General features: G+C 36.3%; 1 pseudogene; it reads right to left on the bottom strand.

The window, feature by feature from the left end:
• LOC105743691 overlaps positions 1-3,870 on the bottom strand; it is a 5,817-nt pseudogene extending 1,947 nt beyond the window's left edge.
• Positions 3,871-14,423: the final 10,553 nt, after the last annotated feature.

Raw genomic sequence — 14,423 nt, 5'->3', positions numbered from 1 at the left:
TCTCTCTCTCTCTCTCTCTCTCTCTCTCTCTCTCTCTCTCCCCTCTCTCTCTCTCTCCCCTACCCCTCTCTCTGGTACTGGGGATTAAACACAGGACCTTATCCACCCTGTGGCAGGTCCTGCCACACAGCTACATCCCTAATCTCTAAAACCTTATGAAACCTTATAAACTACAAAAAAGAGCAATTTCAGGAAAGGTAGAGTGACATCATTCAATTAAAGGTCCTGAATGGCTGCTATTAAAAGAAATTTTAAAGTTCCCCTCATCACAGAACAGTGAATGACATAGTGGGAAAGACATGTACAGACAAAAAGGTCCTGAGTTGAAATGTCACGAACAAACGCTTAAAGAGAATCATGTGAGACACGATGAGGCCTTAAAATAAATAACTCAGTTGAATGAAGGAGGCTTTTAATAGAAAGTGAGAACATGATTTGAAGACATTGACTGTGAAATGTGATAAGGATTATGCACTAAAATTTCCTGGAAAAATAAGCCAGACATAATCTATGGCACATCATCTTGTTCTGTTGCACAATTTCTTTTGGTTGTAAAATATAGATTCTCTTTCACTAAATCTTAGCTGACTCCTACAAACCTTGTTTCTTTCACAATAGACAGCTACTTCACTTTCAAGAATTAATACCAATCCATTCCATGAAAGTCTGAAGAGACAAAAAAAGAAAAAAATGAACCATGCTGTAGAACCCTGCCAGCTAAGAACATGTGGAGAACACAGCGACTAAGGAAGCAGGGCACTCTCATTACAGGGGACAGTAGGGTCCACCGGAGATGCTCACCAGTGATCATGTTCTTATACTTACTTTATATCAATTTTCAAAGGAATAAAATAGCATATAAGTTTGAAATATGAAATGGACAATGTGTTTTCCTCTTCAATATTTATCTGTGAACTGCAGCCAGTAAGAACTTCCTACTGATTGCCTTTTCCCCGAGGGACTCTCTTGTTCTTTTGGTCACTTCCAAAATTATAAAATTGCACTTACTGGTGATGATTTCTTTTTTTTTTTTTCTCCTGTGTGAGTGTGTGTGTGTGTGTGTGTGTGTGTGTGTGTGGCCAGCTCAGCCCAGCAGGGGGCGGGGCTGGCTGGCATGTGGTGCTGGGGGATTGAACTGTGGTCCCCGTGCTTTGCCAAGCTTGCTCCAAGTAGGTGCTTTAGACCACTGCGCCATCTCACCAGCCCCTGGTGATGATTTCTTATCAGTGAAGCCAAAATACATTTTTTGTGTTGAGTCTCTCTTGCTTTCTTTCAATTTTTCACAAGGTAGATCATAATTGTGCAGAAAAATTCCTTTAACTGCCACATACAATTTTGTCTTTTATTTCATTTGATAGCCTTCAATACTTTCTATGTTGCTGTTACTAGAAGGGTAATAATTACCAACAAAATGCCAACTAAATGACCAGTCAGTTAAGAGATAAAACACGCCATGTGAAATTTGAATTATTTTCACATATTTTATATATCTGTCCCTATACATAAACCATGATCTTTATAATGACCATTTTTACTTACATTTTATGAAATCTATATAAAAGAGTCATGCATTAAAATACTTGAAATCCAATTATAGGACAAACTATTTATGTATGAAATAACAGTACAATAAGGATAGTGTGACATTCAATTGTATAAAGCCCAAACTGGTCTTCAGTATTTAAGTGGTGCATTATGAGTGTATAAAGAAGTTATGTACAGCTGTAAAGACATCTTGGATGAGGTGAAATTTGAATAAAATTATGCTTAAAAATGATATTAAAAGATTGAGTTAGACAAGGACATTGCATGGAAGGTAACAGCTTGTATTAAAAAAATCACTAGCATAGAAATGTAGCAGTAGAAGCAGATTGGTCTAATGTTGTCCTAGGCCCATGGAATACTTCTGAATAAGATTTTGCAGTCTGTTAAATTTAACCATATTGAATATTTTGTGCCCTATCCCATTGAATAACTTTAAGAATCTGCTTTTTAATGAGGCATTTGCATTTAATCTTATATTTAGAACACAACATCTTTGACTTGGTTACTTCCATTGGAATAGAATCCTTAATGGTTTTATGATTATCATCTAGAAAAGAAAGATTCCACAAAATATATTTCAAGTGTGAAGATAAGAAGAATAGTTATTTGTAAAGAAATTGGGGAAATACTTTACTTATAACAGTAAACTAAGAATTGTGTAATAAAGATTTTAGAAATGTGATCCCCAAAGCATTTATGGCAGTTGAAGTGGGCTATTTTTAAAGACAGAGAGAGAAATTTTAGAAAAGTGATTCACAAGACTGAAACTATTGATAGAGGAAAGCGCAAGTACTGAGGAACAGATGAGTCTGAAGCAAATTTAAGAGGAACATGTCAAAGTGTTTTAGAAATTCATCATCAGGGGGGAGCTATAATCCACTCTAGCTAGAACAAGCAAAAGGAGAAGAAAAGGAAAATATATTCATATAAAATTAAACTGAAATTAACAGAAATCTTTGTTAATTTTTAAAACTGCATGCCACTTCTTTCCTAATAACAGCTTTGAGACGTAATTAGCATGTAATAAAATTTGCCCTTTTAAATTGTGTAATTTAGTATTTTTACATATTCACAAAATTACACAGTCATCTCCACTACCTAATTTTGGAACATCTTATTATCCCAAAGAGAAATCCCAGGCCCACTGGCAGTCATACCCCATTTTCTCTCAATTCTTAATGCCCTCTCTCTTCCATCTCTGTGGAGTTCTATGTTGCAGATTTTCATATAAATAGAATTAGAAAAATTACATATTGGTGACTTTTTGTCAGTTAGTTTGTTGTCAAGGTTTATTCAGGTGGTATATACCAATTTTTTACTTATTTACATTAAAGAAATAATGCACAATATTTATATGTATGCACAATATTTGTTTCTTCAGTCATTAAACCATAGATGTTTGAGTTACATTCATATTTTATCAATTAAAATGATGCCATAAATATATGTGTACAAATATTTCTGTGGATATGTTTTCATTACTTTTGGCTATAATGACCTTATCCTCAATTAAAAACAAAGAGAAATTTCAGTTATGTTTTTTAGTACAAAATCTTCTCAATGTTTTGCCTTTATAATGTTTAATTAAAATTAATATTTTGAGTTATAATATGTAGGTGCTGTAAAAGATACTTAAGATATTGGATTATTTCTTCACTATATTATTCTTAGTATATAATAAAATTTTGACAATTTTTAAAAACCTTTCAACAGTAAAGTTTAAAATAAAGGGTAATTGAGTCATTGCAGTAGAAAATGATAAAAATATTAAAGAGATTATTTTCTTTACAGTGGTGACCACATTGATAATACTTCAGTGAAAAATGTATATAGTTATAAAATAATTCTGTTGACATTAATACATGTTAGACTGACTCAATAGTTCTTATGCCGTAGTCATAACTGATAGTTCTTGTGGAATGCCAGTATTTCATGCAATGTTATAGGTACTCTAAAGCAAAATTCGTCAAGATAAAATTTTTCAAGTGATTTACAATATCAAGCAAGAAATAATTGTTATTTAGTTTGCATTACACCTGAAAAAATAATTACCTAGTCAAGTTTAAGTTCAATGTTATTTTGTTGTTTTGACTATGATCTATAAATGACCCAGTAATTAAAACTCTGTCTTTGAGCACTTTCAGAGAACAATATACACTTTCTTAAGTGATTTGTTTACATTGTTTATGACAAAATAGTGCGCTGGCCTTGCTTTGCTTGACTAGCTTGAGTCCAAAGCAAGCCTGCTCTTGCTCCCTGTCTGTAGACGTGTGGCACGCACAGCTTGCGAGGGTTCCCACCCGGAACAGCCACAGCTTCAAACATGATTGGACACAGCTTGCACAGTTCCTGAGACTTCTGGCTTTGGAATTTCTTTACCACTTTTGTTCTTTGCATCAGTGGTTCTCCTTTTGGGTTTCCACTGACACTCTTAGAGAGCTATGAAAGTAGGAATGCTGCTTTCTCACCAAGAAGATTCTTATTGCCTGGATCTGCAATGCAGTGTGTGTATATAAGCACTGTGAAATATTACCCAAGTGGTGCAAATGCACATTTTAAGTATCAATCATAGACAGAGCTAATCTCAGATATATGCTGAATCCCTCCGCCTTAGAAGACAAATGCTGCTGCAGAGTCACCCACGAATTTTTATTATAGATCTCTGACCTTGAGAATGGCCATTAGCGCTGTCAGACTCTACTGCCTTAATTATCTGTTTGACTTGCTCATGTTTTTTGAAAGCATATTTTACTAGTTCTGCACCAGATTCTGACCTTCAGGTCTAGGACATGTGTCAGTTCATATTTTGCCTCTTTTGTCTGGAGAGCAAACAAAGCTGTCAGAATTTTATCTTCCACATAATAGTAATGCCTACAATGCCTACACTACCCTGCTTCCCTCCAGTGTGATAGTAGAGGCAAGTGACTCCTCCTCCACAAAAAGGCACTCTACAATTGTGCTTTCCATGAATCCTTCCAATCCCAGCTCACTCTACCTCTCTTAATCGCATAGTGTGTTCTTATAGATACTAGAGAAGTTTACACTCTGAATTATTCCCATTGTGGAATAATCACCCACTAATTCACCCACTAATTCCCAACATTTTCATATATCTATCAAACTCACTGGCAGTCCAGTCACTCTTTACTTGTTTCTTTCTGCTTTTACTAAATTGAATAAATATTTTTAAACTAATACTACTGTTATTTTTTTATTTTAGAGAAGGGTCTACATGGTATTCAGGAAATCATTACTGGATTGGATTTGTAGTGATCTACGTGTTTACAGCCTCCTAAAAGCTGGGATTACAGGTGCGTGCCACCATGCCCAGGCTCAATTGCTATCTCAGCCCACCCTGGGAGCGGGGCCAGCACTGCAGACCTGGGGATTGAACCCCTGGCCTCTGCAGGTACTTTAATCCACTGAGCTGTTTGGCCAGCGCTACTATTCTTTGAATGGTGTTGAATACACGCTTTTCTTTGGAAGATTCCTTTCTTTGGAAGATTCTACAAAACCATAACTCCTGTTCTCCTGGCCTTCTCTTTGTGCAAGTTTGTACTCCTCTACCATGCTTTTAGCTAATGAAGTGACTCAAAGTACAAACAAAAGCTTCTGTTGTGCTCTGCTTTCTCCCCCACCAATCACATGATGTCCACAACTTCAATTCCTAGCTATATATAGATGATTTTAAAACTGTATATCTAAAGCCTACTTTTCCTCTCCTAATATGTGTTCTGTTTTTACTTTTGAATACTCAAGACTCTGATAGCTGGGGAGATTTTCTGGATTTCACTCTCCTTGCAAACTAATAGCTTTCCAAGTTTTAGAGATGTTGCTGTGGTTGGTAAGTCTGTTCTAAATCAGGAGAAAAAATTTAATTGTCACTGGCAGTAGTAGGAGATGGCATCTGTAAGGGTTCATTGGATCATGAGGTTCTCTCTCTCTCTCTCTCTCTCTCTCTCTCTCTCTCTCTCTCTCTCTCTGCCTTTGCTCTCACACTTTTTTTCCTGTGCCCCTTGCTTTCTGCTATATTTTGCTAGTATAAAATGTCTCCTTGCTTTCTGCAACACAGTACAAAGCTTCTGAGCACAGTTTGGCTCCTTAATGTTAGCCCACCGCCCCAAACCTAAAGAAATAAATTTCTTACCTTTTTAAAATTCTACTGTTGGGGACAGGGAGATAGATCAATGGAATAAGTGCTTGCCTGGCAAGTGCAAGGTCCTAAGTTCCATCCCTGGAATCACCAAAAAAAAAAAAAATTAAAAATTAAAAATAAAATTCTACTGTCTAGCATTCTTCTGTGGCAGCAAAGAAATGAACTTAGAGAGATCTGACAGGAGACACAGGAACCCTGAAACAGAGAAAAGCTGTCTTACTCCCACAGAAAGAGTAGCCAGAGGAGCAGCACAACACACCCAGTTTCTCAGCTCCTTTTGCACAGGGTAACAAAAAGGACCAGAGAAGACATACTTATAATATTGCTAAAGAGGAATTCAGGGCCAGTCCCTAGGAGTCTAGGGGCAAGCAGCAGACAGTTTTCTTGGCTCAGAGATGACTTTGTCTCATAGCCATGTGTGGATTCACATGACCTGCTCAACTGTCCATGTGAAAAGCACAAACCCTGTGACCAGGTGCACTGAGCAGGAATGGGCTTATGGTTAGGGCTCCTGGCAGATGGGCCCTCCCAACACAGGCAGCTAAAGGTCTCTACAAACCTGGACCATCAAATCTATCTGTTTTTCAAACTCGCATTTTTATCTTAATTATAGGAATTTTGCAGAGACAGAATATTTTTGTTGCAAAGAGTTTACTTTTCAGCCCCACAGAATGGAGGGAATATCAAGCATACTTACATTTGTCTAGAGTAGGTGATATTCAGGGGAGACAGTAAGTTGAGAGCAATGACAACAACAACAACCAAAGCATAATATAGTGGGGGAAAGGTAGGTCATATTTACAACTATTGAAAAATAGCTGTGATGAAAATAGGCTATTGGTTTAAATTGAAATCCATAATCTATGTCACTAATGTTTGTATTTTATGCCCTAGTGTTATGAAAATTACCTAGCAAATTGTTCCAGTGAGCTATTGTTCTATTTCTTTCCTTATTTCACAAATTGTTCATGCATGTTCCTCATATCGTTTTATAAACACATTCTCAGGAAATGGCCTAAAAACAGGGTGGGAAACATTCTACCATTTTCTGCTTTGTGAAGAAAATCATTCTGCTTCTACATTTCCTCGGTGGTATCTCAAAGGTTAGCTATGCTTTACCTCAGGCTAAGCTGTGGAAATGGATCGTGAGCTTTTCCAACCTACTGCGACTGTTTCTACCCCCTGCCTTAAATGTGGACCCCTGCATGTGGCTGTGACGCTTCACTGAGGCAAGAAGAGAGTGTTAAGTTAATATAACTAGAGAGACGCTTGTCAAAGCAGCTGAAAGGAATCTTGTTTCATTATGCTTTGAATCTATTCAGATGGAATCAACAATTCCCACTTAAAATTTGAGTACTAATATCTTGCCAGACATTTAACATTCATCTTCGTGATAAGTTGTCTGTCTTTCAGAAACTTCATGTTAATAATACAGGTTTGGTTTTTTTTCACTTACAGAGGTGTAAGTTGTAAAAATTTCAATATATGAATCACCGGGGCCTAAGAGTTTCAATATATGATATATTTTGCCAGTATAAAATGTCCCTTTAATATTTGATATCATTTGCACATTTAAAAATAGATCTCCCACTTTTATATTTGGGCTTTAACTGCCTTTTCTAGCTATATTTTACCTGTTTTCCTAGAGTAAAATTGGTATTTTTAGCCTGAGCATGACATGGCTTTACTAGCATTAAGACATAATTAAGAGACTAAATTCAGTGTTTCCTGGCTTTCTAATATTGGCCTTCGAAAAGATAAATTTAGTTTTGAAGCTCTGCCCGAGGGGAAATGTCAGTGACAACCAAATCAATTTCTGGCAGCTAAGTTTCAAGTAACAGTGGGGCTCCTGTTTTGATTCTGGGCAATTTCTCTGTTGCTAGTCAAGAATCTTCCCTTGGATACATCTTTTGCCCAGCCCATCTAGGAGCTGGCTGTTGACTGACAATGTGAAATGCTCCATCGATAGAATGCCAGGCCCATGTGCAAGCAGCAAGGCGTTTGATTTGTAACTTCAGAATACAATTCTAGTATTGGACTGTTTTACATATACTTGGCTAGAATTATATATGCTCCCTTCTTACCTAATATTGAACAGACTTCAGCATTCAAGAAAAAAAGAATGTGTGAACGGTGGGGATACAGCCTTCAGGAAAATGTTTAATAGAAACAAAAGTGACACATTATAAAAGAAGGACTTGGTAATGAAAGCTAGCATAGTTAGTAAAGATGACACATTATGTAAGACTTTGTGTCTAAGGACCTGTACATTTGGGCTCACAAAACTCATATTCAGTGGTAGTGTACCCGAGCTGACCTTAGAAATGAGGAGATGAGGAGAGGGTCTGAAGGACTGGACCTTCATTACAATGAAATCAAGTGCTCCACCATAATCACAAGACCAGAATGGCCCATAGCAGAGATATTTCTTGGGGGCTTTTTTTTTTTTTTTTTTTTTTTTGTGGAACCAAGGATTGAACTTAGGCCTTTGTGCTTGCCAGGGAAGCACTTATTCCATTGAGCCATCTCCCCAGTCCCCACAGAGATATTTCTTAAATGAACATATCCCACATTTCTACCCCACAACTTTTGAAGCCACATCTAGTAGGACCATGTAGAAGAGGGTCTTCAATAAAATGTGAGGAGTAGTCTAATACAAATAAAGCATCTGCTCCTGGAAGCTACCAAGTAGCTGTACCACTGTGCATCTCCCAAGGTTTACTGATTTAGTATGCTGGAACTGCTCCTGTGTAATTCATTACATCTTTTCTCTCCCTTCCCATTTGCCTCACTTACCATGAGGGGTACAAGGTTGACCTTGATCTGCAAATAATCACTGTTGCCTAGTTTTTTGAGATATAGAGAAAGAATTAAATGATAGTTCCAGATTCTCCACACACACACAATCCAAAGTCACAAGAGAATACAGAAAACACAGAATTCAACAGTGATATAATTTAAAGACTCAATATATAAGCTATTTTATATTACAGAAGGCTGTACATCCTATTTTATATGACATTCTATAAACCTGATTTCTGATATTACTAAAATTTGACTTGTTTTTATCATTTAAAAACTTTTTTTTGAATCTGCAGAGTTAAATCTAATTTTTATTCAACATTTGCTTGATGACAAATATAAGCAAAATTCTATTACATAATTTGACTTTTTTCTGGAAATCTTTTCCAGTAAATGGTAAATAGTAATATTCTATTTTAAGAAAAAATAATTATAAAATCATATTGAGGGCCAGGGATATAGCTCAGTGGCATAAATGCCTGCCTGGCAAGTGCAAGGTCCTGAGTTTGATCCCCAGTACTGGAAAAATAAATAAATACATAAATTGATATATTTGTGAAAAACTATTTAAGTAATAGCCTACATAGTACTTGGATGTATCTTCTGAGATTCAATATTTGCCTGTAATAATCTACAATCTTTAATCAGTCTTGCTTTCTCTAAAATTGGAACTACATCTACTACATCCTGTATAAAAGCAATGTTCATTTAAATATTGGCCACATATTTTAATTATCATGTCCTTAAGCTATATTTTTATTGGAAATTAATCATCATCTCAACTACACTATCCACCATTGAGACACGATACCTGACACCCACAACTTAAAAGATGAGAAGTACATTTGAGGCCACACTTCTCACGCGTGGTTGGCTGGCTCGGCGTATGGGGTGGCTTGGTGGAAGGGTTGCGAAAGCTGCTAACGCCCGGGCCTCCAGGAAGCAGAGGCAGACGGCGGAGCCACGAGGAAGGGGTGCCCTGCGGGTCCGCCCGGCGTGATGGCCTCTCCTCATCGGACCCCACCTGCTAAGGCACAATCTGTTACTGAACCCATGAATGGACTGATGAACGCGGTGCCCTCACGGACCAATGAGCTCCAAACTCTTGAGGTGTAGGGGAGTCATTTTAGATCGAATCCATAAAATCCCTAAATATATTAGGTGTGTGACATATTTGTATTTTCTACTAATTAGCAATTAACATAATTCTGCGTCCCCATAGCATATGGATGGTGGCTTTAGAAAGTAATTCTGTGGAATGTTGGGCCATACTGTTTATTTTTAGTGGTCATGCAAAAGCATACCAAAGTTTAGATAGACTTCAGTGAACGCACTCCTTTCTTTTGCACTGGTGATACCCTGTCCTGCCCGTCTGCGTCGCGAGCATCACGCTCCAGCTCCTGTTCCCATAGGCGTATTCTTCCCAAGGCTTCTGCTCAGTCCTTGAAAAATGTCTCTTCCACCAAACCTAACCTCTTTTTTGTACTAAACAAATGTAAAGTAAGCATTGCTGTATGATATTAAAAATGTTATCTTAAGTTGCTGAGGCTGAGTTTTAAATAAAACAGTATTACTGCATATTTCCAAGTCCAGATAATGTATCTTTTATACTATAGAGTACAATGCATACCACATGATCATTATATTTATTTAAAAATTTACTTTCTGAGCCTTGCCATGTGATTAACTTCATTTGTACCTCTAAGTATAAATGGGAAAAAATAAAGCCAAAACTCCATACTTGTCAGGTCTATTTTCACTATAATCAGTATATTCTTAAACTACCAAACACTTCATTTCTGCAAACTCTTTTATTACATGTTTATTTAATATACATTTTGTGCAAAAGCAAAAGCATTCTCTGCTAACCATAACTGCTATTTCTTAACATTTTCTCTTTAGCAGAAAAACCATCTTCAGATTTCACTTGAACTAGCTAAGCAAATAAGAACATGCAAAAATAAACAAAATGTTTATAAAATGATCATTATCTGTGTAAAGATAAGCCATGAGAGGTATGTTTGTATTCCAGAGTAATAGGCTTACATTTTGAAATAGCAGTAACCAAAAATTGTATGTCAAAATATCAGTATATAAAATCTCTAGGTACATATGAACCTTGATTTGCAGAACTGTGTTATGGTAGACACTCTGAAATCTATATTACATATATTTTTAATATCTCAAAAAAGAATGGAGGGTTGCTATTAGCCTACTAAATTGTAGATGATAGGCCAGCGGTCCTGTTTCCATTTGCCTGTTTTGTACACCTTCTGCTCACTGACAGCTTCCTCTTTGCAACAGTTATGAAATACTTTATGGCTGCTGAGCTATCCACTGGAAAGATTCTCTTCTGTCCTTTGTTCCCCAAAGATGTACTGTATCTTTTTCTTCTTTACCTCTTTGGAGAACTGTAACTTTTCTTATCTTTCTCTTGTTTTTGTAATTTTTTTGTATCTTATTTTATAAACATGTAAGAATAATTTATGAAAGAAACATCATGTTTCCTGATATATAAAGAACATCTTGTGATCATACTTCAGTGTTTGTAGTCTAAAGACACTAAACCAGTTCCACCAGATCTTCCCAAATTGTTTACATTTTTGTGGCTTATGAGCAGTTATCTCGTGTCAAAGTGAAATTAAAAATTATTTTTAAAGAAATTAAGGGTATTTTATAGTTTGACAACATTAACACATATGCAGTATATCATCCAAATAAATTTGAATTGTTAGTATTAAAAACAATTATTCAAAAAACCAAAACAATTATTCACCTCTACATATTACTTTTTAAGATATAAAATAAAGGTCATTTTATCATCCTAAGGGGGAAAAAAAGCAGAAAGCAAGGAAGACAGAGTGACGGCACATAGCACTTATGAACTATGTTCACTTTACATTTAGTGTTTATTTTTTACATATCCAAGCACACAATATAGCATCTTCACTTACTTGTAGTTAACCATGATAGAGGCTGCAGACTGCTCTCGGGGCGCATGTCACCACTGCTTAATACATAGCTTACCTTGGTCTGTGTGATCAAGACTATGGCAGCCTACAGCAATGGGATCAATGGCAAAAACCTTGCATACGTATGTTGAAAAGACAAGACTAGTGAGATAGCTCAGAGGACTAAGCACCTGCTTAGACAAGCTCAGGAACCAGGCTTCATCCCTGGCACCTCATACTGCACCGACCCAGGCCCCTGGGTGTGCTGAGCTGACCACTGAGCCTGGACATGGCTGTGCACACCTGTAATCCCAGCACTGGGGAGGCTGAAAACAGAACGATCACTATGAGTATGAGCTGTGTAGTGAGACCCTGTGCTAAACACATTAAAAAGAAAAAGAAAGGAAGAAAGGAAGAAAGGAAGGAAGGAAGGAAAGAAAGAAAGAAAGAAAGAAAGAAAGAAAGAAAGAAAGAAAGAAAGAAAGAAAGAAAAGCAAAGAAAAGGCAAAGGAGACATCAAATGAAATTGGAGGGGAAGAAGTCTTATTTCGAGTCTGAGAAATTGCTGCAAAAGTGGACATGCAGACCATGAAGAACAAGCAAAAGGTATAAGAAGTACTCTCATCACAGGTGTGTGGCCATCTCATTGGCATCTAGTTAAGAAGCTACATTCTCATACTTGAAAATTTTCTAAACACACACAAAATCTTTACTTTTAATATCATCAACAGCTCCAATTTGCCAAATTTCATGCTGGTGATAAGGCTCGGCAGCACAGAGCCTGTCAGGCAAACACAAGTTCTCAAGTCTGAGTCTCAGTAGAAAAACAAAATAAAACAGAATTTGTCAAATTTCCCTAATTTTTTTGAACGTTAATTTGTGAAGACAATTGCAGAAACTATAACTTCTACTTATAAAAGCAGTGCCATGGCTCAGATATAACCATAAGATCTCCAGCAGCCAATGCAGCCTAATGCAGTCCATCGAACTGTGAATCCAAAATAAAAAGAACATCCAAGTGTTTCCTGAGAATGAGAAGCAGTACCATCCACACCTGAACATCTACAATGTATGCTACTGGACCCTGAACAGAACAAAGATTCGAAGAACCATGTTCAAGTATGTGTACACATTCCACAAAGCTCATATGTAAATATAAAAAAAAGAAATCATAGTAAGTTCATGGCATAGGAGTAATGAACCTACAAAGCCCTCTTAGAAAGAAGACAATGAAATATTTAGAAATCTTAGATACTGGTTCCCAAGTGGTGTTTACAGGCAACATACATATTATGTAATGTAATATATTATATAATACATATAATATGTATCTGTACATACTATACGTATGATATGTGAGGTATAACATATAATGCGTATTATATTTTAGGTAGAGAACAATTTATTCTTTTTTTTTCCAGTACAGGAGATCAAACTCAAGACCTTGCACTTGTCGGGCAGGTGCATAGGCCTCTAAGCTCTCTCCCCAGCCCCAAAAGCAAAATCAATGTATTCTAAAGATTCTCCAAATACACTTCTAGGCACATGTTCCTTTTCAAATCTGTTCACAATTTAGCCAATAGACTTCAAAAATCTAACCTTAAGGCTTAGCTTTTAAATATTGTGTTACTTAATTGGAAAAGCTATCTGTGTTTTGAATGAAAATAATATTTAAATTATATTTTACAACAAATGCACCAAATGACACCCATTGGTTTCCTTTTCCAGTAGACTTTCATGCAGGCAATTTTTAAAAACTGCATTAAGAAATCTTTTTCCTGTCTGGTAGAGTACTATCGCCATGAATGAAGAGGTTCCTTAAGCAGGGAAAACTGTCCACAGATTCTCAGCTTGCCTATTTAAAAGCGTCAGACTTTGCTTTTCTTGTTGAACTACCTTTTGTCTTTGCTGTTGTTGCTATTGCTGTTATAATGGTGTTATGATTGTTGTTCATTGAAAAAACAAGTTCTTACAAACAAAAAAGCATGCAGCACAAGAAAGGACTGGAGTGGCGGAGAGACTTAGGTTATTCTATGAATTTTGCTCTACTTCTCCCACTATTTTCTTTTTATTTATTGAAATGAGTCTGTAGTTTGGCAAGGAGAAAACAAAAGGAATGAAAATTCATTTTAGTCCTCTCTTTTATTTATGTTAACATTTCATCATATGCTCTTTAACAATTTACTAAATGTTTATTATGCACAGTGTTGCATTCTCAAGAGAATAAATAAGTCTCTGTCAGCACTTCTTTTATGAAATCCTATTTTGGTTGTGGTTTTTAAAAATTCATAATAAACATTTCCTTCAAGAAGAAGCCATGAAAGAAAATGCTTTGACACCACTGATAAGTGAGCTTGTAACTAAAGAAATGGAAAACAAACACATGCAGAACTATGCCCTGTGTGTATGCGTGGAGACAGAGTAGAGTGGGACGGGGAGAGGGGAGGAGAGACAGAGAACAGACGCAATTAATGCCTAGATTTGGAGATCTTTTAGATGAAAGAGAAAGCAGGTATTTTTGATTGGTTTTAGTGGTAACATTCTAGCAGTTATGTCATCAGCTGTACTCATAAAATAGCAATGGAAAACCACAAAATAATAGACTAGAGGATGTTCCAGGTCTTCTCAGCTCCAAAGTTTTATGATTCTATTCTGTTAACCAAAAACAGTAGGAAATAGATGTGGAATGAATGTCAAAAGATAAAACACGGTATTCCTTAGTTTTTGCCCACTACTTTTATAATACATGTCCTACATCCTTAGGTGCATGGGAAGGTATACGAACAGGCACACAACCATGGCATATGCATGTTAAAAGCAGATTGTAATCCTGATCTTTTTAGTTACTGAATTTGGAAAAAGGGGATGAGAATATTTGTCAGTAGATCACCATTTGGGAAGCAGTTTTAGAAGTTCTGCATGAGCTTATTTAATATTTATGAAAATTTTATAGGAAAATATATTACAGT

Source organism: Octodon degus, unplaced genomic scaffold, assembly GCF_000260255.1.
Source record: "Octodon degus isolate 3935 unplaced genomic scaffold, OctDeg1.0 scaffold00150, whole genome shotgun sequence".
Lineage (NCBI taxonomy): Eukaryota > Metazoa > Chordata > Mammalia > Rodentia > Octodontidae > Octodon > Octodon degus.
Note: the sequence above shows the minus strand (reverse complement) of the source record. Positions and strands in the feature narration are given on the sequence as shown.